Source organism: Coenobita brevimanus, chromosome 38 (genome assembly GCF_032717465.1).
Source record: "Coenobita brevimanus isolate Jiangsu-jjx chromosome 38, ASM3271746v2, whole genome shotgun sequence".
NCBI lineage: Eukaryota > Metazoa > Arthropoda > Malacostraca > Decapoda > Coenobitidae > Coenobita > Coenobita brevimanus.
The window spans coordinates 49,829,343-49,856,613 of NC_136991.1; the positions used below are offsets into that span (position 1 = coordinate 49,829,343).

The 27,271-nt window shown below is 42.6% G+C and overlaps 5 non-coding genes and 1 pseudogene across 5 annotated transcripts; 2 read left to right on the top strand and 4 right to left on the bottom strand.

Annotated features, from left to right (window-relative positions):
- Positions 1 to 1,657: 1,657 nt before the first annotated feature.
- Positions 1,658 to 1,729, bottom strand: TRNAQ-CUG (transfer RNA glutamine (anticodon CUG)). The gene has a single exon. It is a non-coding gene; the product is annotated as a tRNA-Gln (tRNA).
- Positions 1,730 to 2,257: 528 nt separating this feature from the next.
- On the bottom strand, positions 2,258 to 2,329 carry TRNAQ-UUG (transfer RNA glutamine (anticodon UUG)). Its single transcript has one exon. It is a non-coding gene; the product is annotated as a tRNA-Gln (tRNA).
- A 3,653-nt stretch (positions 2,330 to 5,982) lies between these two features.
- On the bottom strand, positions 5,983 to 6,077 carry TRNAI-UAU (transfer RNA isoleucine (anticodon UAU)). Its single transcript has 2 exons — positions 6,040 to 6,077; positions 5,983 to 6,018 (listed from the first exon to the last, which is right to left on the bottom strand). It is a non-coding gene; the product is annotated as a tRNA-Ile (tRNA).
- Positions 6,078 to 10,600: 4,523 nt separating this feature from the next.
- Positions 10,601 to 10,673, top strand: TRNAV-AAC (transfer RNA valine (anticodon AAC)). The gene has a single exon. It is a non-coding gene; the product is annotated as a tRNA-Val (tRNA).
- Positions 10,674 to 13,073: 2,400 nt separating this feature from the next.
- Positions 13,074 to 13,146, bottom strand: TRNAR-ACG (transfer RNA arginine (anticodon ACG)). Its single transcript has one exon. It is a non-coding gene; the product is annotated as a tRNA-Arg (tRNA).
- A 6,889-nt stretch (positions 13,147 to 20,035) lies between these two features.
- On the top strand, positions 20,036 to 20,136 carry LOC145396638 (U6 spliceosomal RNA; annotated as a pseudogene).
- The last annotated feature ends 7,135 nt before the right edge of the window (positions 20,137 to 27,271 follow it).

The window sequence follows — 27,271 nt, forward strand, 5'->3', positions numbered from 1 at the left end:
AAGTACCATATGGACCTCACGTGCCATAATGGACCTCAAGTGCCATAATGGACCTAAAATGCCATAATGGACCTCAAGTGCCATAATAGACCTAAAGTGCCATAATAGACCTAAAGTGCCATAATGGACCTAAAGTGCCATAATGGACCTAAAGTGCCATATGGACCTCAAGTGCCATAATGGACCTAAAGTGCCATAATGGACCTAGTGCCATAATGGACCTGGTGCCATAATGGACCAAGTGCCGTGATGGACCTAAAGTGCCATAATGGACCTAAAGTGCCATAATGGACCTAAAATGCCATAATGGACCTAAAATGCCATAATGGACCTAAAATGCCATAATGGACCTAAAATGTCATATGGACCTCAAGTGCCGTAATGGACCTCAAGTGCCATAATGGACCTCAAGTGCCATATGGACCTCAAGTGCCATATGGACCTCGTGCCATAATGGACCTAAAGTGCCATAATGGACCGTAAGTGCCATAATGGACCTCAAGTGCCGTAATGGACCTCAAGTGCCGTAATGGACCTCAAGTGCCGTAATGGACCTCAAGTGCCGTGATGGACCTCAAGTGCCGTGATGGACCTCAAGTGCCGTGATGGACCTAAAGTGCCATAATGGACCTAAAGTGCCATAATGGACCTAAAGTGCTATAATGACCTCAAGTGCCACAACGGACCCGAAGTGATGAAGGAAAATCAGGTTCCTCAGATGGCCTGAACTTCCTGAAATCACCCTAAGTCCCTGAAGTGCCGGGCCTGAATTACCATCTCCAAACATTACATTTACGAAAACATTAATCACATTGTAGGTGGGGGTTAGACATCCTGCTTACTAAACCCCCTTCACTACTACAGTGTTCTACGCTGAATAAAATCGTCTGGCGGTAGCAAAGATAAAACAAAAATGGCGTCCATCGGGGTGCAAGGCAAAGGGTTTTCATACTTTGGCGTGAGATGGGCGTGCAAGGCATACCGCACCACTCGTGTCAAGAAAGTACTATAGTCATTCATTCTGTCTGTCTGCCATCCAATCCTTTGCTGCCCCATCAGGGGCGTAGGGGCCCAGGGCCTGGCAGTGTACTCAGGCCAGGCATTTAAGATGAGTGCTTACACGCTAGTCCCTAAGTGGCATTGTGAATAATAATCCCTAACCAAGACCCTTGCTATAAACCCCCATGGACCACATCTGGTTGGAACGCATTAATCCACTGGACCACCATGCCTCAATCTGGTTAACCCACCGGTGCCCATGATCCTCTAGGCATTTTCAGAAGTTCATAATGGGGGAAGTCTCAAGATACGGACCTATATGTGCTTTGCCACTATGGACTGATGGGTGGAGGGCGGTACGCCAAGTACCCTTCATGCAAATCCCACACCTAGGAACCGTGGGCAATAATGGGTTTAATAGTTACCATCTAACGTAGTAAACGAAGAGTTCCCTGGCGTACCAGAATCATTTGGCTTGCTACTCAGCGTACGAGTAGATGGTGAGCGCTTACACCCGTGTTGCAGACGTTGTGTTTGCAATGCTCGTGATGAAAGAAACATCCTTGGGGAACTAACAGAAGGGATACGACACAAAAGAACCCCAGTCAAACGGTCAGAGAGGAAAATAACCCGTTTGCCCTAAACAAGTATATTCCACAGGTCCCACCGAGACTCGAACTCGGATTGCTGGATTCAGAGTCCAGAGTGCTAACCATTACACCATGGGACCGACACGCAAATGCCGCAATACCTGTGTAATTAAAGGAAATACACAAACCTAATCACCCTTGACTACCTCGATACCAAAACGGAAATGTTAGAATTACCTCCAACAAATACAGGCGCGAAAGATACAGTAGATTCCCTGAGGAGCAAGTTTCCAAATATGGCATAGGACAAATCCAAACTACGTCATCTTCCACTTATAAACCTTCTCTACAACAGTACAGTATAAAAGATCGTCAACCGTAAGCCAGCAGAACTGCACATGTACACGGAATATGTAATAATTCATGTGCGAACCGACAGTCCTCTGATCTTTAACAGTAACAGCTGGGGTCTGTTAGAACGATGCCCTACCACGTCACCTTCCACTTATAAACCTTCAGTACAATACAACAATGAGACAGTTCGTCAACCATTAAGCCAGCGTGATTTCAGAGGAGCTGGGCATGTACACAGGATATGTAATTATTCATATACGAAATGCTGATCCTGTGTCTTTTTTTGACAGTATCAGCTGAAGTCTATTAAAACGAGGTCCCACCGAGATTCGAACTCGGATCGCTGGATTCAAAGTCCAGAGTGCTAACCATTACACCATGGGACCCTATTGACATCATGACGATCACCACACAACATATTATTCTCTACAAAACAATCACCACCTTCCCACGCCCTAGATATTACAAGGGATAGAGGGTGCTCGAAATTCATGTTCGGCTGGGTGTGGGGTTTGTTTTTGCATGGCGCTGAGGCCCTGGGATCACCTGCCTGCACACTAAGCAATATTCCGGTGTTGCCACATCAGCACCAACCACACACGACCAAAACCTTCAACTTAACGAGTACAAGCCATAAGCACCAAGATCAATAAACCTAAAGATATTTATCTAAACATCTGAATAACAGTACATACGAGGCGCCCAGAAAACAAGAATTTAACAACACAGAAAACCAAATATATATCATGTTCAGTATCTACTATATGAAAGTGTTGTTTTGGTGGGTCTAGAGCCCTTCACCTATCCAACAGCCACAAGTGACGCATTCAAGCTAAGTACAGTACATACATCTTCTAGTGAATTAGTAGCAACAAATGTTTCGTTAGAAGAAAACACTACAGGAGACAAGATGACTTTTACCATCATGGCTTGGCATCGATCCGAGATACACTACACAGCCATCCAACAGAGTTACCGGTATTTGTATCAACTGATATTTCTGAGTGCTGATCAGCAGACCTAAACAGATTCAAGGAGCATGTAATCACCATTTAACATTTGTTCCAGGACACTAAAAATACACGACAAAAACCAAAAGGTAGAGCCAAGTCCGCCTGTATTGGCAAGGCTACTACGGGCCGCCCACTCACGGGCGCGATCCCACTACTGCTCGACACGGGTGCTTTTGGCTGCTGGGTTTCCCCCCTGGCCCGGTTCACACCTCCTTAGACAACCTGGACGCCCCTGGCTCCCCAAGGGTGGCCATATTGATGCCGAGCTTAGTGCGGACGCCCACTCAACATGGGGAGTCCCGCAGCAGTGATCCTCACCTCAAGCCGTCCGCTGGCTCAGGCCTCCGAGTCGCCGGATTACAGGGTTGCGCCACCAACCCCAGCCGACAGGAGACCGCTCGGAACTAAATTTAAATTAACACGTAAACCAGAGGAACGCCTTCAGGTGGTGGCAGTGGTATGACCTCAGTCCCTCCCTATCCCCCAAAACAGGCTGGTGAACTGCAGAAGAAGGGGAGTTTGGCAAACTGTCCACCGGATATACGTTCCGATAAGCCTGGGGTTGCAATTACTACTACTACCATTCCCAGTCCTTTCTTCCTTTAAATGTATTTCCGTAAAAGTTATGAAATATACTAGGGAAAATCTAATCTCAAATACGAATTAACAGGCCTGTGGATGACATCAAGGTATAGAGACATCGACTTGGAAAACTTGGCGTCCTTAAATTTGTGCCTGCTGGTTGATCTTGACATCATCCAGGGTCTAAAACTGATACTGGTGGGGGAAAGAAACATTAATTTGTCCTGGTGTTTTGAGATACCTGGCCAGAAAAATGACAAGCAAACGAATAATACGTTCTTGAAAATACGGTAGGCCCGTAAACTGTTAACGTCGTGTTTTTTTTCTTATTTATTTATTAATTTATTCATTATAGAATCAGCCCTCGATTACGTCACTTTTTTAAATTCCCCATTAAATTACAGACATATCGCTACTACAAATTTCAATGATACCTACAGGAGAAAGCTGATCTCTCTCTTCCTCTTATTTACGGTATTAAATTCATGGGAAAAAAATTGCGATTATTCAGAATTTAATTATCCACGTCTGCGAGGACGCCTTCACGGGGTGGCACTGACAAAACCGGGCGGCTCCTGAACTGCCTGGTTATACAGACGTTTCTCAGCAACCTCCCAATCCCCTGAAAGGAGAAGGGTGGACTCCAGAAGGGCATCGTAAGCCTGCAGTCCACTGGGTCCACATTTCTGACCAGCATGGGGCCACGACAACAACAGCAACAACAACAACGACAACTTCATTTCGGGATCAAGGAAATTTTCAGAATATATTTGAGGGAAGTCGTATTTATGGTGAATCCTTTTTTTTTTTTTTTTTTTTTTTTTTTTTTTTTTTTACAAGCGAAATCTCCATAACGTTAAACTAATATCCGAGAACGACCTGTTTTTCCAGCTGTGTCCATTTAAAATTCCCTCTAATTTGACAGCGAAGTGTTTGTGACTGAGTGAAGACAAACGAATAAACCATCCATTAATCTACACAACTTCAAGCTTAGACGGGGTATATATAAACAAAGAGCATGTTCGAGGTCAGTATCTTTAGTGTCGCACCACGCTACTGTGACACATTCTTAGCTGGATAAAATCGTCTGGAGTTTGCTGAAATGGAATATCAATAAATGTCCAAAGTCCACACCATGAGAGACAAATTTCAGTTCCTTTTGCAATATTCATCCACGACACCCAATCTCCCTTACAGAAACACCGTGTAAATATGACGATACTAACTACTTCGTCAAGACAGAAGACAATAAAAGCTCTGGCGAACGAACCTAAGAGGACTCAGTTTGGCACAGTTTTACATGATCACATTCAAACAGGTAAAAATATAAGATACATAAAAACCTACCCATGAATATAAGAAGCGGGGGAAGGGGAAGGGGGTAAAACTTGCCAACCTGCCGTCAAATGAGCGCCACACCGACCCTCCAGAGTAAGAATGTGTGGGCTTACGGAAACAATACAAGCAAGGAATTAACAAGGAAGCAGCACATCACACGCCGCCTCCCAAAATTTGTATCGCCGGAGAACCGTAAACGATATTACAGAAAAAAAGGTCGAACGGTGACGTGCACAGAACTAGGCAACAAATTAACGCCTTATCGACCTTCCTGACGAAGAATGCGTGGACCCAGTGAAGTAATACAGGTATGGAATGATCTTGCAAGCAGTACACCACACGCTGCCGCCCAAAGGTAAACGGCCGGGGAGAGAGAAAAAAAATTGCTAAGAGGAGACGTAGATATAACTTGCATCAACTGAGAGGCGTAACGATCTCCCAGGGATGGGATGCTGGGCCGAGTGAAGCAATACAGGGAAAGGCTGGTCTTGCATGCAGTACACTTGACGCTGTTGGTCAGTGTTTATCACCAGGTAACCAGCAAATGGTAAACGAAATTCCTAAAGGGCGACCTGAATGAAACCTGCCCTCAAATAAGCACCGTACTGACCCCTCAAGCCAGGAATTTATCAACTCAGTGAAGCTAATACAGGAGGCAATGACTGGCAAGCACAGGACCACACGCCGCCGGCCAAAATTTATCACCATTCAACAGTACATGAAAAAAACAAATCCGAGAGGTAACCTGGATAAAACTAGCCAACACATGAAGGCTGTATCGATCCTCCAGGGCAGGCATTATCAGGCTGGTGAGGCCATAGAGGCTGCAATGACTGGCAAGCATCAGACTACACGCCTCCGGTCAAAATTTATCACCATGCAACCATAACTGAAAAAAAAAAAGGGGGGGGGGGGGGAAGAGAGGAATGAATCTGCAGCGACCTGGATAAAACTCGGCAACAAATGAGCGCCGTATCGATCCTCCCGGGCAGGCATGATCAGGCCAGTGAGGCAATGGGTGCAGCAATGACTGTGACATGCATTAGTCCAGACGCCTGCGGCCAAAGTTTATCACCAGGTAAGCGGTAAAGGTCCAACAAAATTGCTGCCCCTGGTGAGGCTCGAACTCACAACCCCGGCATGGCTTAGCAGCGTACACTGTCTATAAGTACCGTGCGCTAACCGATTGCGCCACAGGGGCATAGCGCTCCCCGGCGTCCGTACGGCCAAAACGATGCACTCCACTATGACACGCGAACGCAAGCCTATGAAAACTCACCCCTCTCCCTGTTGCACAAATTTCAGACTTGGTGATAATGCACAACGGTGCTTAAATGACGGGGCTCAAAATGTGACAGGCACAGGAGAACGCTTTCACTCAGGTGTATGGTGGAAAACCTAGCCAACTCACACTTGTCTTCCACATCCTCGACTCAAAGAAGTGTTTTGATCGTACACCTGATGGGAGAATGAGGGGAGGAAGACCTACAGCAATATGGTATAATAAATTGGATGGTACAAGAGGCACGGCGGCTTCAATAGGTAAGAGAATGAAGATGAATGAGGCAAAGTCTGAATGAACTATTGTCGCCGTAGGTACCCTATAGTATACGGTATGAACTGTAGGTACAGCCGTCTGGCATTATATATATATATATATATATATATATATATATATATATATATATATATATATATATATATATATATATATATATATACAGTATATAGCAGAGGGAGATAATTAATAATGTTTTATGATGTATACGAGTACATGCTACAGTACATATTAAATCTACATTAACCTATTTAGCTATGTATCTATGTAGTTATCTATTAAGGATGGCCGTACATAGAGCACTTAACACTATCCAAGCTCTAAGGTACCAATGTATCTAACTGTCCTGTCCAGGACAGCCGTGACTAACGGTCCCCAACACTATACAAGATCTGATGTACTGTACAGTAAAATATGCATTTAGGCCTTGAAATGATCCACCCCTTCACCCCGAGAACGTCTTCTGTATTTGTTCTTGCTATCACCTGAAAATCTAATTCCACTTCCGAGAAACCCTGAGTAGAGAGGGAGTCAAAGCTGTATTTAACTCATTCGTTCTGAAAAACCTCTCCAAAGAGCCATAAAATCATAAGATAGCAAAAATAAATCAATACACTGTCAGCATTTCCGCACAGCACAAGTACACTAATATACATCTGAGCGAATTGCCATGATGACTAAGGAACAAAGGACACAGGATTCCAAAATTTGCGGTTGTATGGACTGACCTCTAACCCCCCAAAAAACTTTTCATAAAACCTGAATCCCCCAAACGAACAACTGTGCCAAGTATGAAACGAATTGGCGATGAAATGAATAAACAGAACCAATATGAATAAATGTGCCATAGGAAGGAAGGATGGAAAATGAAAGGGTGGAAAGAAGAAAAAAGAAAACAAGAAAAGTCAGCAAGTAACGAAGGAAGGAACAAGTGAACGAACGAAGGAACGAACGAAGGAAAAGAAAAATACGTGCGTAAGGAAGGAAGAACAACTGAGGAAAAACTATTGGTCTCCACCATAGCGTGGAGACCCAGGAATACGTTCCCAGGTTGATGGAGTCAAATTCTCCAATCACTACTCTTCTTCCATGGAACCTTCCCTTCACTCCCTCTGAAGCTCTAACTACTTCACTCTTAAATAATAATAATAATAATAATAAAATACACTCCAATCCCCTCCCTTCATTTCTGTTGTTCGTGACTACTGGCAAACTTGCAATGGCCATCTCAACACTGTATTCTCAGCATCCTACCTACTACCCCTAACATTCCAGTCCATCTACCAAGGTCATCTACTGTGGGTATCTAGGTGGCCTTAATCCCCTCCACTCTACCCAGCTCACCCTCCTCCTACCCTCCCTCCTCCTCGCCTCTCTAACAATCTTCCCAAGACTCAATGCCAATGACTTCCCTCATACAATAACCTTACCACTCACCACTAACTTTGTACATCCCATCCCCTCCCCCATTTTTCATTCTCCACACGTCCCATCCTATCCCCCCTCCCATTTCTCATTCCCCCACATCCTATCCCCCTCTCCCACTTTTCACTCCACCACATTCCATCCCACCCCCTCCCCCATTTTTCATTCTCCACACGTCCCATCCTATTCCCCCTCCCATTTCTCATTCCCCCACATCCTATCCCCCTCTCCCACTTTTCACTTCACCACATTCCATCCCATCCCCCTCTCCCACCCATTTTTTCCTTCTCCTACCTTGACTAGTCTACCTACGGCATCCAGCTTCATAGCAACCTCTATGTCCCACCTCCTACGTCCATCCCACCCATGCTTCTCCAACCATCCCACCCATTCCTTTCCACGCATCCCACCCATTTTTTATCCCATGCGGCGAATATCATACAAGCGACTGCCACTGCCTCAGTTACCAAACCACCTTCACCGCCCATATCCACATGCTATACTGTCCCCATCACACCCTGCCACCCACCAACTAGCATCCCACCCCACACACTCGTCTCCACTCACCCCAACCCTCAATAGAATCAGTCCCACGGGCCTAACCTAAATTAACTCTCACATCGCAAACACTAGCCACTGAACAGACAACACGAGTGACCTGACCTGGGTGTACGCGTGAGTGACCTGACTAGGCTGCACGCGTGACCTGGATCGATCAAAAGTATACCGACCTAACAAGTCTGTGGATTTTATGTGCCCTGAAAGTATCTAACCCTGTATGACATAAAAGTCCTGAACTGATCTTAGTCTAAACATTAAGCTACTAACCTAACCAGAATGATACCAAGCTGATGGGAATGGATGTCGCTGGATCTCGGCTGGCCTAATTGGGTTTGCCTATACCACTTCTACGCTAACTTGGCCTAAAATCAATCTCTCTTCACCATGAATGCTCACTTGCAACAATGGATTTTCACTCTAATATAAAGCTGGTCACGAAAAAGCGCTATGGGAAGGATGTTGAGTTGTAGTATTATCTGATTATGCTATGAGCTGTGAAATTAGTTGCGAAAGGACGAAAATCTGGGCCAAGTTGAGGTAAAAAGAGTATAGTTATCACGTCCCCCCAAAAAGGGAAAAATGAAAAATTAAGCCAAGTTTGAAAATAACTGGTGAAGAAATAAAGGAACAGCACCAAACTGAAAAAATATTTAAAGGAAGGAAGGAAGGAAAGAAAGAAGGAAGGAAGGAAAAGAGAAGGAGAGGAAAGGAAAAGAAAAAGAAGGAATGGAAAGGAAAGGAAAGGAGAGGGAAGGACAGGAAGGAGCTGAGTGACTCTAAATGGACGTAACCTGACCTCGGCTGAACCTAAATCACGTGAAATGACCTAACATGACATGGAAGGACCTAACTGTACCTGGACCGCCCAGTACTAACATAAAAGGCTCGTATATTTTTTTTTTTTTTTTACAACAGAACAGAGGAAGGAAAAACAAATGAATAAGAAAATAATTACCAAACTGGATGTGATATGAGGCTAGTCGGGCAAGAGGAGGCTCTGATGAATCCGAATGGGGTTAACTATCTATCTATCTATTGCTGAATGGAACAACGGTAACAGCACGAATGGCCCTCAATGGAACAACGGTAGCAGCACGAATGGCCCTGAATGGAACAACGGTAGCAGCACGAATGGCCCTGAATGGAACAACGGTAGCAGCACGAATGGCCCTGAATGGAACAACGGTAGCAGCACGAATGGCCCTGAATGGAACAACGGTAACAGCAAGAACAGCACTGAATGGAACAACGGTATGGATGGACCTGAACTAAGCTGACTGACCATAAATAAATGTAATGGATTCGAGTGGATCTAAATAACCCAAAGGGACCTAACATGACCAACATTACCCTAAGCTGACCTGAAATTACTTTAACAGGGCTAACAGATTTCTCAATTGAAGATGTTGGACAATAATATATTTTTATCCTTCAGCAAAAGGACTATATATTTTTCCTTTCTTGTGGTAACCAACAGACCATTTTATCCAGCTGAAAAGGAATTCTCTTATATTCAAAGTGCGGTGACCATCTTCATTAAACCCATTTAAAAGAGGACAGTCCTTTTCAAAATATATACTAGCAATCAATCCACAATTTCATTCAGCTTAACTAAGACTGGCTTTGATCCCTGAAAGCCTTAAGAATTTTATGCCTGAATTCAGTACACGTCGTAACGATATTATACACAAAGATATCGATATTATAAAGTATCGTTATTACACACACTTCCCACCTATTTTTATGCAGGTAACTTTAATGAGAAACCACTAACTTACTTCCTTTGCAGGGGACGGCTTCAGTGAGGGGCTGTAAATGCTTCTCTCTTTCTTAAAATTCTATGCCTCAATTCTCTATACCTCAAAACGATATTACACACAAAGATATCGACATATTACACACATCTTCCACCTATCGTATGCAGGTAAATCTTTACAAGAAAACATTAACGTACTTCCTTTCCACGGGACGGCTTCAGTGAGGGGCTTCTCCGCTTCTTAAAATTCTGTCTCAAATCTCTACACCTCATAACATTACACACAAAGATATCGCTATTACACACACTTTCCACCTATTTTATGCAGGTAGCTCTTATAAAAAAAAAAACTATTACCCTACTTTCTTTGCACGAGACGGGTTCAGGCAGCGATTCTATACGTCTTTCCTCCCTTTCCTACCAAGTGCTCATGGTGTAGTGGTTATCACATCTGTCTAACACACAGAAGGTCCCAGGTTCGAGCCCTGGTGAGCACAGTTGATTTTTCGATTCAAACACCTGGATCCTTCTTCTCGGTTACAGCAACTACCCCAACACCTTTTCCTAAGAGATTTTCTAAGAGATTTATCCTTATATAACCAGGGTCCTTACTCTCCTCGGTTAAGAAAGCTCCCTAATCCCTTCTTCTAAGCGATTTACTTTGTTTACTGTGCCTCGCTGTTCTCTTCTGGTAAATAAATCCTTCTACTACAGCCAGATCCCTATTTAAGTCCCTACCCTTCTCGGTAAAGGAAGCTCCCAAACACCTTTTCACACCTTTTCCTAAGCGATTCGTTTTGTTTATTAAGCCCTGCTGCCCTCATCAGTGTTAAATCCTTCTAATATACCCAGGCCCCGTATTCCTGTCGGTTAAGGAAGCGCCCAACACCTTTACCTAAGCGATTTATTTTCTTTTCACACCTTACTGTCCTCTTCTGTGTTATATAAATCCATCTAATAACGCCATACTCCGCATAAATAACGTACAAAAGGATATTAACAAGCAATATCCACAAATAAATCACTAAGGAACAAGTGCTAGGGAGTTTCCTTAAACGGGCCCTGCACACACACACACACACACACACACACACACATATTTTCTCACAACATGGTATCGATGAGGGACGCCTTCACGGGGTGGCACAGATATAGCCGGGTACCTCCACGTCCCGGTTATCCAGACGTCCCTCAACTTCATCCCTATCCACTAAAACTAAAGGAAAATGATGAACCTCTGGAAAAGGGGAAGTTCAGCATACAGTTCACGGGTTCACGTCCAGAACAATATAATATGGAAAGTACAAATCATTCGCCTGGTGGTTCGTGGGTACGGTAATTACTGCGCTGCAATCGGATTGAGCCGGTGAAGGTTTATATCCATGGGGTGGTTGGGGTTTATTGCTCACGTAATGCCACTCAGGGATGAGTGAGCCTGGTCACTCTCATCTTAAATGTCAGGACCAACTGCCTAGCCCCGGGCACCTACGCTCCTCATGGGGCAACGCAGGATTGGATGATGGATGGACAAATCATTCTCGACACACGCACTACCGTAGTCCAGGTAAAACTCCCTATTACTATTTCCACTCCCTCCAATGCTATGTTGACTCCTTAGTCCTATGCTATTTCGACTCCCAATTCCTATGCTATTTTGACTTCCTATTCCTATGCTATTTTGATTCTCAATTCCTATGCTATTTTGACTCCCTATTCCTATGCTACTGTACACGTGTCACTATACTCTTCTTACTCTAACCTGACCAAAATTTCCCCGTCTCCAATGTGAATGCTTAGGAACAACAGATTAACACTAGAATACGGTGCTAGTCATGAAGAAGTGCTGTGGAAAGGATGTAGAGCCGTAACATTGCCACGTTCTGCCACTGCACTACCTGAAATAAGCTACAAAAGGACGAAAATCTGGGCCAAGTTTGAGTGAAGGGAGTATATTTTCATCACCATCCTCACTAAATTTCCCTCGTTTAAAAATGCAGAAAAAAAAAAAAAAACAGTAATTCGGATACATAAGCAAACACGACAAACTTCAATACCCAGTGAAAATGACCAACATCCATTCACTGATCAGTATTCTCTTCTTTAAGACATAAATCCAACCTCTCATAACCTGTCATCCCATTTCTTTCCTATGTTATGCTGCGCTGTACTGTATGTGGCGTGGGAAAAGGAATAGGCTATACAATAGGCAGGTATATGGAGTTGTCTATAGAATACCTAATGAGCCTCGTGCATCTCTAATCAATCTACAAACATGGCGTCAAATTTCTTATATCTATCCCACAGAATAATCCTCCATACCACTGAAAATCCCATCACACTACCTAATGAACGAAGTAGAATGCATTTCCACCCACTTTTCAATCGATGGTTTCAGCACTTCCACCCACTTTTCAATCGATGGTTTCAGCACTCCCACCCACTTTTCAATCGATGGTTTCAGCACTTCCATCCACTTTTCAATCGATAGGTTCTTTCCATCCACTTTTCAATCGATGGCTTCTTTCCATCCACTTTTCAATCGATGGTTTCAGCACTTCCATTCACTTTCCAACTGATGACTTCAGCACTTGCAACCACTTTTCAATTGATGGCTTCAGTACTTTTATCCACTTTTCAATAAATGACCACTTCTATCCACTTTTCAATCGATGGCTTCAGCACTTCCATCACTTTTCAATCAATGGCTTCATCCACTTTTCAATCAATGGCTTCAAGTTTCTTACATGCCTCTCACAAGAAAATCGGCCATTACAACGCCCCTCATCACCAGCAACTGTGAGGGAAACCATATAATCGACTCACAAGTAAACAGATAAATAAATAAATAAATAATGGCCGTAACTCCCTGCTTCTTCCATGGCAAAAGAAAATGTCAGCGACCCTGCCAGGATTCGAACCTGGAATCTTCTGATCCGTAGTCAGACGCGTTATCCGTTGCGCCACAGGGCCGTGTGAATAGACCCTCTGCAATACTGAATCATAACTAAGGGTGTCTGTCCTATACAAATATCCATAAACACATTACATCGCTACAAGATTAAGTGCGGCGTTTGGACGACGAAATTAATGCTCATAAAAGTACATCACTATCACGATTAACTGGCTGAAATATTTACCATATACCCTCCGCAATTCTGAATCATAAATAAGGGTGTCCGTCCTACGCTATTATCGATAAAGACACTACATCGCTACAAGACTCAGTGCGGCGTTTGGACGACGAAATTAATACTCATATAAACACGACATCACTTTAATTGGCTTAAATATTCATCGTTGTACAAGTATTGAGCACACACACAACTAAAGAGGGTCGTGGGTCTTTCAACACACCTCCTTCAGCAAATTCAGTTACATAGTCAATGGTTACAAAGTGCATACAGCAAAACTACAAGGAATAAATACATTTAGGCAGACGGTCAGAGCTGAAACGTACGTCATACACCTGCTTCAATAAATACAATTACATACAGAAGTAGTTACAAGTGCATACAGCAATCAATTCGTTTAGGCAGACGGTCAGAGGTGAAATGTACGAATACTGAACCTGTAATTCTGTCTAATAACAATGGCCACTCGGTCAATGCAAATCCAACCCATATACCGTTTAGATCGTTAGAAAGGTATGCTAAATTTAGGTATACAGTCACAAAACTGAGACCCATGAATACTGGACGTGATATTTTGATATAACTAAGGGTGCTTGGACGATGCAATTCAAAACCCATGTACAGCAATTACCTTTACGTGGGCTCTACCCCACCTGACCATCACTAGGCTAGATTACGCAAGTGGATGGATGGCGACCTCTCCTACCAGAAGGCTTTACAATATACTGTACAACCTTGTTTGTTTATCACCATCATTCATGTTAAAATGGCTTAACTTTGCAATATTATCTTTTTATGGGGACACGAAATAAAGCTGCTGTTGTTATTATTATTATTATTATTATTATCACCCTCGTCGTTGTTATTGTTTTTGTTACTGTTGCATGGTACCGCGACAAAAATATCATAAAAATCTGCATAATGGCTGGTAGCTGTAGGGTGATAGACGAGACCGAGGAGGACCCTACTTACCCTCTCCAACCCGACCCGAGGCAGCCCGAGGTCACCCACGTCAAGGACCAATTGTACAATAAGCACGTATCTAAGTCACGTGATCAACACCCACTGGGACTGACGCATTTCAAACGCTCCCCCCGCCCTGCCCAAACCCGCTTCCAGCTCAATTTTTATTTTTCCTACGAGCCACACATTTCTTGGGAGTGTGACAGGTGTGAGGACTTTGCTATGATTTTTTTTTCCCCCCCGAGGACAAAATGAAGGGCATGGAATTTTCCCCACCAGCAGTGACTGTCCTAACCCCGTATTTCAGTTCATGTAATATTTTAGTTCGAGAAATGTTCTAGGTCAAAAATTATTCCAGCTGAAGAAATATTCCAGTTCTAGAATCATTCCAGGACAAGTAATGTTCGTTCCAAAAATAATAAAGTTCAGGAAATATTCGTTCCAGAAATAATCAAGTCCACGAAATATTCCAGTTCAAGAAATGAAAATAATAAGTGTCGCCGTATCAAACAGGTTAATCATTTCCGGCGCTAATCTTCTTGAGCAACCCACAAAAGACCACCGTACGGGAGGGGGGGGTGCTTAATTAAAACACACCTGAAGCACCTACGGACGGATATCTAACCTCTCCGGTAGGAAGAGGTCAGGCTAGGTTAAGTTAGGTTAGATTAGTTAAGCTGGGTCAATTAGTTAGGTCAGGTCAGGTTACTCTCTCCAAAGCTTAGTGTCTGAAAGGGGGGGAAATTAAGCTGAAAAACACGTCCCTGGTTGGAAAGGCTTGACCAAAACACTCCTGCGACCCCCGATGGGAAGATGGGGTCAATGCGGGCCGGTGTGGGCAAAAGGGAAGTCGTAGTCACTAACGGGTACTAGAGTTTATGGTCAAGATCATGCTTTATCTGCGCGTTTATCTTCCACATTAGCTCCGGACCTCCCGAGACACTGGCAGGCTGGCACCCGCTCTAACTCCACCGCGCACACCTACACCCACACGCATGCACTTACACACACACACACACACACACACACACACACACACACAATTCCCTCGCACACACCTTGCATTTTAGTATTAAACAAACGCCTACCATTCCCCCCTCCACACACACACTACTTCCCTCGTCCACACCTTGCATTTTAGTGTTAAACAAACAGCTCTTAGCCTACCATTCCCCCCCCCCCACACACACACTACTTCCCTCGTCCACACCTTGCATTAGTATTAACCGCTATTAGCCTACCTTCCCCCCCACACACACACTTCCACACCTACACACCTTGCATTTCAGTATTATTACAAACAGCTCTTAGCCTTCCATTACACACACACACACACCTCTTAGCCTTCCATTACACACACACACACACACACACACACTTCCACTCACACATAGCCTACACACCTTACATTTTAACATCACAAACAGCTCCTACCCTCATATTTCTCCACCACACTTAAGGCTAACACTCTACGAAGCCTATGAGTCAATCTCACTTGATTAAAATCGCCCTGTCCACACACTTCCATTCACATATCCACACCCTACACTTACCGACTGCAACCCTCTAAGCCTAATATTTCCCAATAAACTCTATGTCTTACATTTTAAGGATCCAACTCACTCTCAGCTGAATACATTCGCCGTGCCCGCACACTTTAATTTATATAATCACCTTACATTTTAGTGTCATAATAAACCGCTCTAAGCCTCATACTTCTTGACAAAACCTCAATCTAACACTGAGGATCCTATGACTCATCCAGCTGAATAAAATCGTCTGGGTTTATGGCGACACTAACAACAGCCTGGCTCCGGTTAAACTCGTCTGAAATAGGCAGGAATACAAAACACGAGATGTCCTGACCACGTGATTTGACATTACATCTTTCAACCCTCTCCATTTCATCCAATATACAGTACGGTAGTGTCTGCATTAACAGAAATGGTGGCTGGCAATTAAATGATCAGACAAAATAATTACTTAACCTAGTATCATGTTACAGCCATCAAAAGAGGACACCTACACATCAGCAGGTATTATCAGAAAGCCAATCTTACACATATATACATACATAAACATATAATGTACATATATTTACATGTATGTATGTATGTAGCCTTGAGGGAAAAAAAAAAAAACACAGGAGGAAAAGATAGGAATACGCTTACATAATATGACAAAATTCGCTTCGTTGTGCAGTTCAGAGGTCGCGAGACGTACGAATATCGTACGGTAATCAGTACAAGGCACGAAAAATGTACCCAACTTCCATTACACCTCCAAACAACTGCGAATAAAAGGTTAACATTAAAACCGCCGGCAGCATACAAGCGGGAGGTCCGGAGCTAATGTGGAAGCTTGATAATCCTAGCATCCCATAAAATCATAGAAACCAGACTTACCCGTTAGTAACTACGACTTCCCTTTTGCCCCACCATGACCGCACTGACCCCACCCCCGCCCTCCCTGTCAACCACCCCTCCTCCTGCTTCCACCTGCCACCCAAACCTGTCTACCGTCTCTACCCGCTGCCACGCAACCCACCCACCCATCTCCTTAGCCTCAACTGATAAGGTTACCCAGGTTCGAGTCCTATTACTAAAGCGTTTTTTCTTTTTTATTTCCACTACGATATGTCACATCCCCCTCCCCCTTCTCTCCCAACACCCTTCTCATCTACCCCTCTATCTACGACCTATCCACCATCTCTACCACTACCTAGAACTACGTGAAATCGAACCTACTACTCCAAACTATTTTTACTGTTATTCGTACTACGCCTTGCTTTCTATGTAACTACTATATGACCACATTGCCCTCCACCCCTGTCATCTACCACTCGATCTGTCATCTTGTCTACTGCCTCTACCCTCTACCACTATCTAAAAGTACCTAGAACTGAACTAGCATACATCATTTCAAACGCATTTTCATTTTTCTTCCTATTTCATCTTACCTTCTATACAATGACCACAATGGCCCCCACCCCTGTCATCTACCCCTCAATCTACTGTCTGTCTACCATCTCGATCCCTCTTTGCCACCTCACCATGCACCACTATTGTCAAACTGTGTGCTGAACTGCCGAGGGTCCCCAGAATCGAATCCGACCCTATCAAACGTACTTTCATTTTCTCTGCATTCTCATCCCATACCAATGAACCTCAAGAATCTTAACATTTATATTTTGTAGGTATGTGCACATATAACTTCTCTATCATTCTAAGCTTAACACCAGATTTGAACATATTTATCATTCTAGGCGGTACACCTGATACGCACCTGTTACTTCTCTATCATTCTAAGCTTAACATCAAACACTGTACGCACATACACCTTCCCTATCACTCTAAGCTTAACACTAAACATACCAACATACAGATATACATTAACAGCTAAATGCCCAAATGGAGTAATGGTTAGACAATACAACTTCCCAGTATATAAATCTAAATTAAACTAAATACACTACATAAAATAAGAGTCTAAGTATTAATTCCAGGAAGGTCATATAAACAGCCGAGTAGTGACCAAACACTGAAATACCGGTATATGCGCATAATTATTTGAATACCGTAACGAGATAATTGCTCAAAAAGAATAATCTCAGACCTATACAACTTCCTTTATTAATCTGAGCCAAACCATACTCGGTTCACCTAAACTTGACCTAAATTTCATCCTTTTGCAGCTTATTTCACGTGACGCTGTGGCAGAAAAAAGACACTGTTATGCCTGAGAAACATACAAGACGATGGGAAGGCAATTTTGGACCAAGTGAGAGTAAAATGAGTACAGACCATAACACAGGTATTGCTTCCAGGTTAGGACATATAAATGAGAGAAAAACATGAAAGAAGAAGAATGAAAACACAAGGTCGTTTTAGGCCAATTTAGAGCAAAGAGAGTACAGAGGATCACCTAGGCATTGATCCCAGGTAAGCCATATAAATAGGTAAGAAACATGCAAAATGAAGAATGAAAGATACTGTAATGAGAAGGTACCTGTTTTAGGCCAAGTTAGAGTTGAGAGTTTAGAACAGGTAATTTCTAGGCCAAGTACGAGTGAAGAGAGTATAGAACACCATGCACCTGGGCACTGATTACAGGTAAGCCACATAAATAGGCGAGAAACGAACGCTACTATTGGGAGGTCCGGAGCTAATGTGGCCGAATCTTGATACGTTTGATTACTGTAGACTTGCTACCTTGAATCACCCGTTAGTAACCACGACCTCCTTTTTGAACTGCGAGGCCGGATCAGTTTAGAATCATTAACAGCAGAGGATTTAATTTAGTCCCCCTTAATACTTTTTATTTATGCTAATTTCTATGCCACTGTGGAGGGTACAGGAAGAGGGAAATCCCGCGGCAGGTAAGGCTGTGGTGTACCTGAGTTCGAACCCCACCTGTGTAGTCTAGGTTTGCAACTCTCGTAAAGCCTCTACCTCAGCGATCAATTTGCACATAACAATTCTTAACAGTAAATAGTATAGTTAAATCTTTCTATAATATTTAATTATTTACCTATGGGGAGGTCACAGGTGGAAGTAAATCTCAGGCAGGTAATATTTTGGTGTACCTGAGTTTGCATCCCGCCTACGTATTCTAAGTAGCCATGTGGGTTTCGTAACATTTCCACCTTACCGAGTTATTCTACACGCATCGATTTTCTCTTGTTTTCTGCTGTCGATATCAAAACTACATAAAATAACATAAAACAATGATCAGGTGTAACAGGTAAAATCAATCACTTTATTATTATTATTATTTTTTTTTTTTGAGATTGGTAGCGCCTTTACCAATTTCGTCTGCATTTAACCCCTCAATATCCCAATGTGTGATACTGACGCTAATTATGTTGATAGTAAAAGATATAAATAGCTTAAAAGAGTGCTAAGGTGTGATACGTGAAGTAAACGCTGAGAGAGAGAGAGAGAGAGAGAGAGAGAGAGAGAGAGAGAGAGATATTGTGTGTGTGTGTGTGTGTGTGTGTGTGTGTGTGTGTGTGTGTGTGTGTGTGTGTGTGTGTGTGTGTTTTAAATAAATATTTTAAACGTTCCCTTTCTAAAGACCGTATAAATAATCTCTAATTAGGCTCACTGATAAGCACATTCAAATAATAATAATAATAATAATAATAATAATAATAATAACAATCACTATCATCATCATCATCACCATCATCACCCTAACCCTTTTCCTTCTCCCCACCAAAATACGGGGTAATTCATTATTATCATCATCATCTTTATCATCACTAATCATCACCCATACCCTGTTCCTTCTCCCCACCAAAATACGGGGTAATTCATCATCATCATCACCCTAACCTTTTTCCCCACCAAAATACAGGGCAATTAAGAGCATTTTAAATAATTCAATCCAATCCCTCTGATTAACAAAGCATCCTACTGCAACCCCTGATAACACCGTATGATAACAAACCCAATGAGTCGTGGAATCGATAAGCTGATTAACACCATCTTCACATCACCATCGTCCTACCCCAATGTCTTAATATTTCTGACGGGTGCATTGGCCGTGTGGAGACAATGGAGAGAGATTGACTAGGAGTGACTGAAGATGAATTTTTCTTTAAGTACCTGGAAGCTACTCGTCTACCAATCTATCTATAGCCGGACGTCTTAATCCCGTACGGGGTGGCCACAAACACATCGCCTCCATGTCGCCCTGTCTCCTGCCATTTCTCTGCCCTTCCCCCATCTTATACACCCCTCTCGCAAATAATACTTGCTTCGGCAGTACTGTATATGTATATACTAAAACTGGAATGATACAGAGATTAGCATGGCCCCTGCGCAAGGTTGACACGCAAAATAGTGATGCGTTTCTCTCTCATATACCTCTCCACTCGTATAATGTGTAAATATGGGAAATGGAGGATGAGGTTAAAGGAGATCACTTCAAGGGAGATTAGCAAATGGAGAACTTGAATGCACTTTGAAGGGTAAGAGAATTAGTGGAGGGATGGGGTGGAGAGGTGTAAGAGTGTGGGTAGGGCGAGTTAGAGGGAGGGCAGACATAAAGCGCATTCTCAATCGCATTTACTACTCGTCAGACAGGTAACCATGTTATGCTACATTAGGAGAAATCACCGACCTTCACCAAACTGTAGTAATGACCAACCTGATCTACCGTATCTGCTTCCAACTACCAGGACGATAACCCAACCGATGACACCCATAATCCTACTTAGCCTATCCCGAAGCTTTACTGATGCCATCCTAGTAGTTGCCGAGCTTTACTTGTATCTTTGGTGGTAGGTGATGGCGACCATTATCCGGTAAACTGATGCAGCACTGCCTACATCATCCTTCACTCTGCTCATCCATTTTGTCTGTCTTTTCCTTTCCTATTGCTCCCATCCTTCCTATAACTTTTCATTGCTCTTCTTAACATTTCAGGTGGCTCTACACTGAGTGACAAACCTATGGTCTCCTGTAACCCACGAAACCCTTAACAAAGCTGGGTGGTAACCATATAACCAAATAAAGCGGACATGTGATGCCTACTATGGTACCCCTGTCAGCTGAGTGGAGAGACGCAAATGCAGCGTCCGTCCAGCCGGGAACATAACCTCCACCAAGGCCCATGACCTTTACAGTCTTCCCAGGCGGTCTGCCGTAAGGGAACATGGGTTCACTGCACGGGACAAACCTGCGCAGGCTGTTGCTTACTTGTGGTTGATGGGTTTCCTCATCCAGACAGACCGGGGTTACTCAACAACCAATACCTCTTTAAGGGTCCAAAGCATCATGGGCATAAGACAAGTTCCCGAGTGGATCACGCCTCCTACCTGCCCCTCCTACCCCTGGCCTCTCCTTTAGGTCTGATGTGGTTATGTTTCTGAATTGCCTCAAAGAAGTGGGGTGGAAAGTCTGTCCTCTACCTGACATTACCGTATACTGCACTAAATCTGCTTAAGGTCACCAACACGTCACAATAAAGCCTTCTTTTCTTTTCCACAAACAGCACGAGCAGTCAGTACCAGAACTGGATCAGAAACCATAACAGGCAATCAACTGTTGTCATGGGTCTGAATGCTTTCTCAATACAAGGAGGCTGCTATGCTGAAGTGTGCATAGTCACAATGTCCAGGGCCTCCAGGTCAGTGACAAAAACACAAATTACTGTTTTTTAGACATGACTAATTTACAACGACCAAAATTATTACTTCTTCTTGAACCTTGTTCCTACTGCCCAAAGTGCACCCAGAGGGGAATCAGACATCATCACAACGTCATCTGCTCTGGCAATGAGAGTGGAAAGTGCAAAATTCTTTCTCTTTTATTACATGGAGGTCAGAGAGACAGAGAATACTTACTGGTATGAAAGACACATTTATCGACCTCAGTCACACGCTCCAAGTGATCATTAACTGATCTGCCCGCAAAATGCCCCCAGTACTAATCACAGCGGTCCCAGGTCCTCCCTTTACAGTCAGGTCAACTTTGGAAACACACTTTTGGAGCCGACTAATCTTCTGGAAGACTGTTGTTGACATTTAACGGGCTTTAAAATTCCCTGGGTCTCTGACATCACACCCGAAAGCAAGTACAACTCTTCATGTCCAAAGACCAAGAGAACCTTTACCTTTCTTACAAGACAAGTTCCTAATGGTACAGGATGTGCCAGCTTCAGACCTGCAACAGGGATGAGAACCTGACAGCTATTACCCCAACACTCAGCAGCACAAACAGCATCACTACTATCTTCAAGTAATCCCTAAGCCTGAAGCTAACTCATAATTCACTCTTGGGATCTGCTTATCAAGTGCCTTGCTGGTGGCTGGAATCTTCTGACTGCTCAATTAGAGCAGAAGCTGGCAAAGCAAACCCTGGATCACTGCCCACCTGACAACACTGCTCATCTACATTTCTTGTGGTATGAAAGACTGCCATCCCCAGAAATGCTTACCTAAGGTGACACAGGGGAACGGAGGAAAGTACGGAGTGGGATGGGACAGTGCAGGGCAGGCCTTTTCATATCTCTCCATCTCACTCTGGCTCTGAGAATTCATACCCCCTGGAAAAGTATCACTAGGCAGCAACCCTCTTGAGTCAACAACATCGCTTACCCCTAACTACACAATGTTAGTGCAGCCCAAATGAAGATGTTATCACAGCCAGTATCCAGTCATCCCTACAGTTCCAACAAAAACAACAGAAAACATCCATTCCCAAAACTGCATCTTCCTCACACTGGAAAAGTCACAGAACCCATACAGGGTGGTGTTAAATGGCACATGAATACCTGCAATCATGAACTACATAACCAATGAGACCTACCCTGATACGCAACAGAAATCCAACAACTTGATCCTCCTCACCTCTACTCTCAACTTGGGCATTTGCACCCAGTTTCCACCCCTCATGCAAAATTTGCAGAAAGACAATAAGAAAGATTTCAGGAGGCATGAGAACTCCTTCAACTAGCCCCCCCAAAACTGGATGATTTATTACAATCATGAACTAACAACAGCATCACAGTAGCCATGTCCTGGGTGAAACTGCTACTAGTCATCACACTCTGCACAGACACCTCCAATGAGTGCTGGATCTATCATTCACCCTAAGGCCACAAAAGATCAAGGCTTTGGACTACAAGTGATGCTGCATCACAAGTTAATGTAAAGGAGTTGCTTGTGACACATTTCCAGCTTGGATGCCTTAGCATTTATTCTGTAACAGACAACACAACAATGCTCATGCACGTAAACCAATAAGGCATGTTTCACCAAACCTATTGATGGCGGTAGCCCTACTCAAATGGGAACAGTAACACCACCACCAACTTATGTCATCAACAATATCATGAATGTCCAAAAGGCCATCACAGACCAGACCAGAATCCCTGATTTACATTTTTAGCAGCTCCAGACAAAAGCAAAGTTACAATACTGTGCAGGCCACCCGTGAACTGGCAAAACCAAGGGAACCTAGGTAATGCATAAGTCTTGCTTGGTGCTGATGAACCTATGCATCTTCCCACCACCTTATATCTATTCTTCGACTGTGGTCATTTGCACTTAAGAGTCAGTCTATGTCCTGGTACATGACATCCAAGAATTCCTCAATCTGCACTTCTACCATGTCTTGGTTACTCTTCCTTGACTGCCTGCAAAATGGTAGAGCACAGGAAAAAAAAAAAAAAAAAAAAAAAAAAAAAAAAAAAAGGCTTCAGGACTGCCAAAACATTTTTTTTTTTTTTTTTCCCCTCAGCAGCTGTGTTTTGGAGGCAACTCCCTTAGCTGTTTCTGCCTGAGGGAGAACTACCACCTCTTCCTCCCCACACTGCAAAGACCGGGAAGGGGGAGGGGGGGAGAGAAAACAAATGAAACAACTTACTCCCACAAAAGGTTAGGACTTGCATGGGCTCCTACTGGTCTCATAGGGCATGGGAAAGCATAACCAGATGATCATTTCAAAGACCGGACAATATATCAACAATCCCAGAGGAAGGTCATGAAGCCTTGAGTCACATATTGTAATTGGAGGCACAAAGCAATGCACCAACTCCTCAGCTCTCCGAATCCAAGCTGCTCCCTCCTATGGTGTTGTAAAGTTCCAAGACACTTCCTAAGGAGCCTCCTACCACTGGAACTTTACAATAAACAGCTATGAGCAATTACCGTCCACTGGAAATGGGTATTAAACTGAGGCACAAATACGTATGCATCATCAATATGCTGAACCAATACACATACGTGTCAGTTCACACATTCTGTTAATGGTTCTACACTTTGCTTTTTAAGAGAAGGCATTATGAACACAACTCATGTGCTTAGCAGGTCGTGAGCAGCAACATGCAAAAAGTCAGACAAGGCACTACGGCAGCATGCTCGACATATCCGTTGAAATGTCGTGAACAGTGTCATAGCAACTCGCATGCACCTGTGCAAAACACAAAACAAGCAGACAAAAAAAAAAAAAAAATGGCCAACTGTCACTGCTGTGCCAAAAAATGATGAGATTTTATATTCTTGTTAAATATGCATTCATTATGTGCTTATAAAGCTCAGTGCTTGATTCAATACACTACGCTGGTTCAGGGGAAGCAGAAGACTTGTTCCACGAGAGGAACGTACCGGTGATGCGGTTTATCGAGAACCGGTACACACCTCTACCATCGGAAAACTCTCGTCAAAATATGTAAAAATTCACAAAAGTTTGGGCATCATACCATACAACAGAAAGAGTATAGTATTTTGTTTTCACCCGACGGCAATGAGCAACTCCCTCAACTTGAAAACAATAGCTCCATGTTTTGGTTATAAGAAACTTAATAAGCCTTAGTTATGAGGTATGAACTGTCTCTAAATTAACTAACTTCCAATCTGACTACAGTATACTCAGTCATCAACCAAGCTGACAGGAGCCAGACCTCTATCAAGTTCAAGCAAATGTAAAACATAGACATGACTGCAAACTGAGTCAGGAATACTAAGAAAGAATGTTGCTAGAATGTACAGTTGGCCCTATATATTCACAGTTTCCTTATCTGCAAGCATATACACCCTCTCCAAAGAATACCGGTACTTATATAAAACTTGTATAACACATTTCAAGCATGCAGATGCAAATTTCTGACATTCTGTGGCACTGCAAAAGGTTTTTATGCAACCACATCACATACAGAAGTTCGACTACAACTCCATGGGAAGTTCTGTGATGGTACCAATTATTCAAAGATTTTCACATTCAAGGGGGCGCTAATTGTAATGCAACCCCTGTGAATAAGGCGGGCCAACTGTAATTGTACATACCACCACAGCTGAGAATGTAGTCAGGCTGCTCACCTGCAACAAAGACCAATGATAAAAGTTAGTCCTACAGTGCAGTATATTTTGTCAATTTCAAAATCCAATATTAAGTAAAGAAGAAAAACAGAAAGATGAAAAGCTACCAATTTCTAGTTTCATGGATGATATGATGTGACAAAGAAATCTGAGTATAGGTGTGAGTTGGATCAGCAGGAGGGGAAAAAAAAAAATTGCAGAAGCTACTGTGGTCCTAATTTCATTTATGGACATTGTTAGTTTGCTGGCAGATGATTTTTTTTTTTTTTGAGGGGAGGTGGTACTGATGCAAACTACTCAAAATCATCAAACAGCTGCCACCAAAACTATGGGAAAGATAAGTTTCAAAGGCTCCCAAAGGGCATATAATGCTTCATAATTCAGTGCTACCCCTAAATTTCCATGCTCTGCTCACTGCTCTCTCTGCTGGGAGTTCAAACATTCCTGTATAGGAGAGAATTGGAGAGAACTGAAATTAAGAAAAAAAAAAATAACAATAATAATAATAAACACTGTTACAGCTCATTAGCACTCTTCAGCAAGATCAATACCATGTAAAGAAGAAAAGAAATATATAACTGCATTTTTTTAAAAATGACCATCTACTTATCATTTATATACTAAATCAACCCTAGCTGTGGTTGTGAAATACTGATGCCTACAAAGACTTTAGTTTACACTATGCTTCATCTTGTGAGAACCAGTAAGGAACAGTGAATCTGAGCAAGTTGAAATTTCATCAAAAAAAGATGACAAAATCCAATCATCCTCCAAAAAAATCAAAGTACACAGAGCAAACAATAATTCTAATATTACTGTACAACCCAGATTGAGTGCAATTATTCACATACCACATAATTTTTTCATTAAATAATTGAAAAGCTTTTCAATCTATCAGACTACACAGACATAAGCAGCAATAAACCTGCCATGGCTAGAAGCAAGTGTCATCTGTTCTCATATGCTAAGGGAATTTTACTACCACTGCGCTGACACTACATTATTTGGTGCTTTTATTTTTTTTTTTAAGCCAGAATCATGTATATATATAAAAGTGTTATTTTTGTGAAAATGCCATTGTCACTGCAAATAATAATGTTCAATAAAATCATAAAGACAATTTAAATTACTGCCACTTACAGCTACAGAACTTCCATGAGGAATGATATTTACGGTACCACTACCAATATTTTCATTACTTTGGTCTTGAAAGTCTGAAAAAATGGTTTAAGAGCAATAAAACCAGATGAATGGCTATTGTCGTGGAGGGAAACCTCAGAATGTGGAAATACAATAATATTTAACTTTTCAAAATCTGAAATTACACACAGAAAAAAGTTAAGCTTTACAGCTTTACCAAAGTTAGAAACAAAGAATGCCCAGGTTAGAACCAAACAATGTGGCTTTCTCAGACAAGGTATGGTATCCTAAATCCCAATAGCTGTGATCTGTGCAATGTCCATAAATGACCCTTTGATTAATGCTATGGTTTAGGTCTGAGAATAATACATTTAGAATCAAAGGATGTCAAGGTTAAAACAGATGGATGCCAAAGTTAGAATCAAAAGATGCCCAGGTTAGGATCAAAGAATGCCAAGGTTAGGCACAAAGAATGCCAAGGTTAGGACCATAGAATACCAAGGTTAGGACCAAAGAATGCCAAGGTTAGAATCAAAGAATGCCAAGGTTAGGACCAAAGAATGTCAAGGTTAGGACATATGGATGCCAAGGTTGGACCTGGAGAACATCACAATATGGACTGAAGGATGCTAAGGTCAAAACCAAAGGATGCCAGCTAAAGGATACTCAGGTCAGGACACAGAGGTGCAAAGGTTAGAACTACAGTAAAGTACAGCATCTCCAATCCGAAATGCTTGATTCTAATGGCTTCATACCATAGGAAATGGAATATTCTGGAAAGTGGATTCATGATAATAACTACCGGTATAGGAAAATCAAGTAATAAATGGTCTACAGCACAGTGAACAGTAAAAATGAAGCATCCTGCATTAGTAATTAATCATCTGTTCATACACAATACTATATTTTTTAAAACAAAATGAACCATACCAAAAATTATCTAACCTAACCTAACCAAACAAAATTAACTAACCTAACCTAAGCTAACCTAACCTAACCTTACCGTACCTAACCCAACCAAGGACTCCTGCCTTAA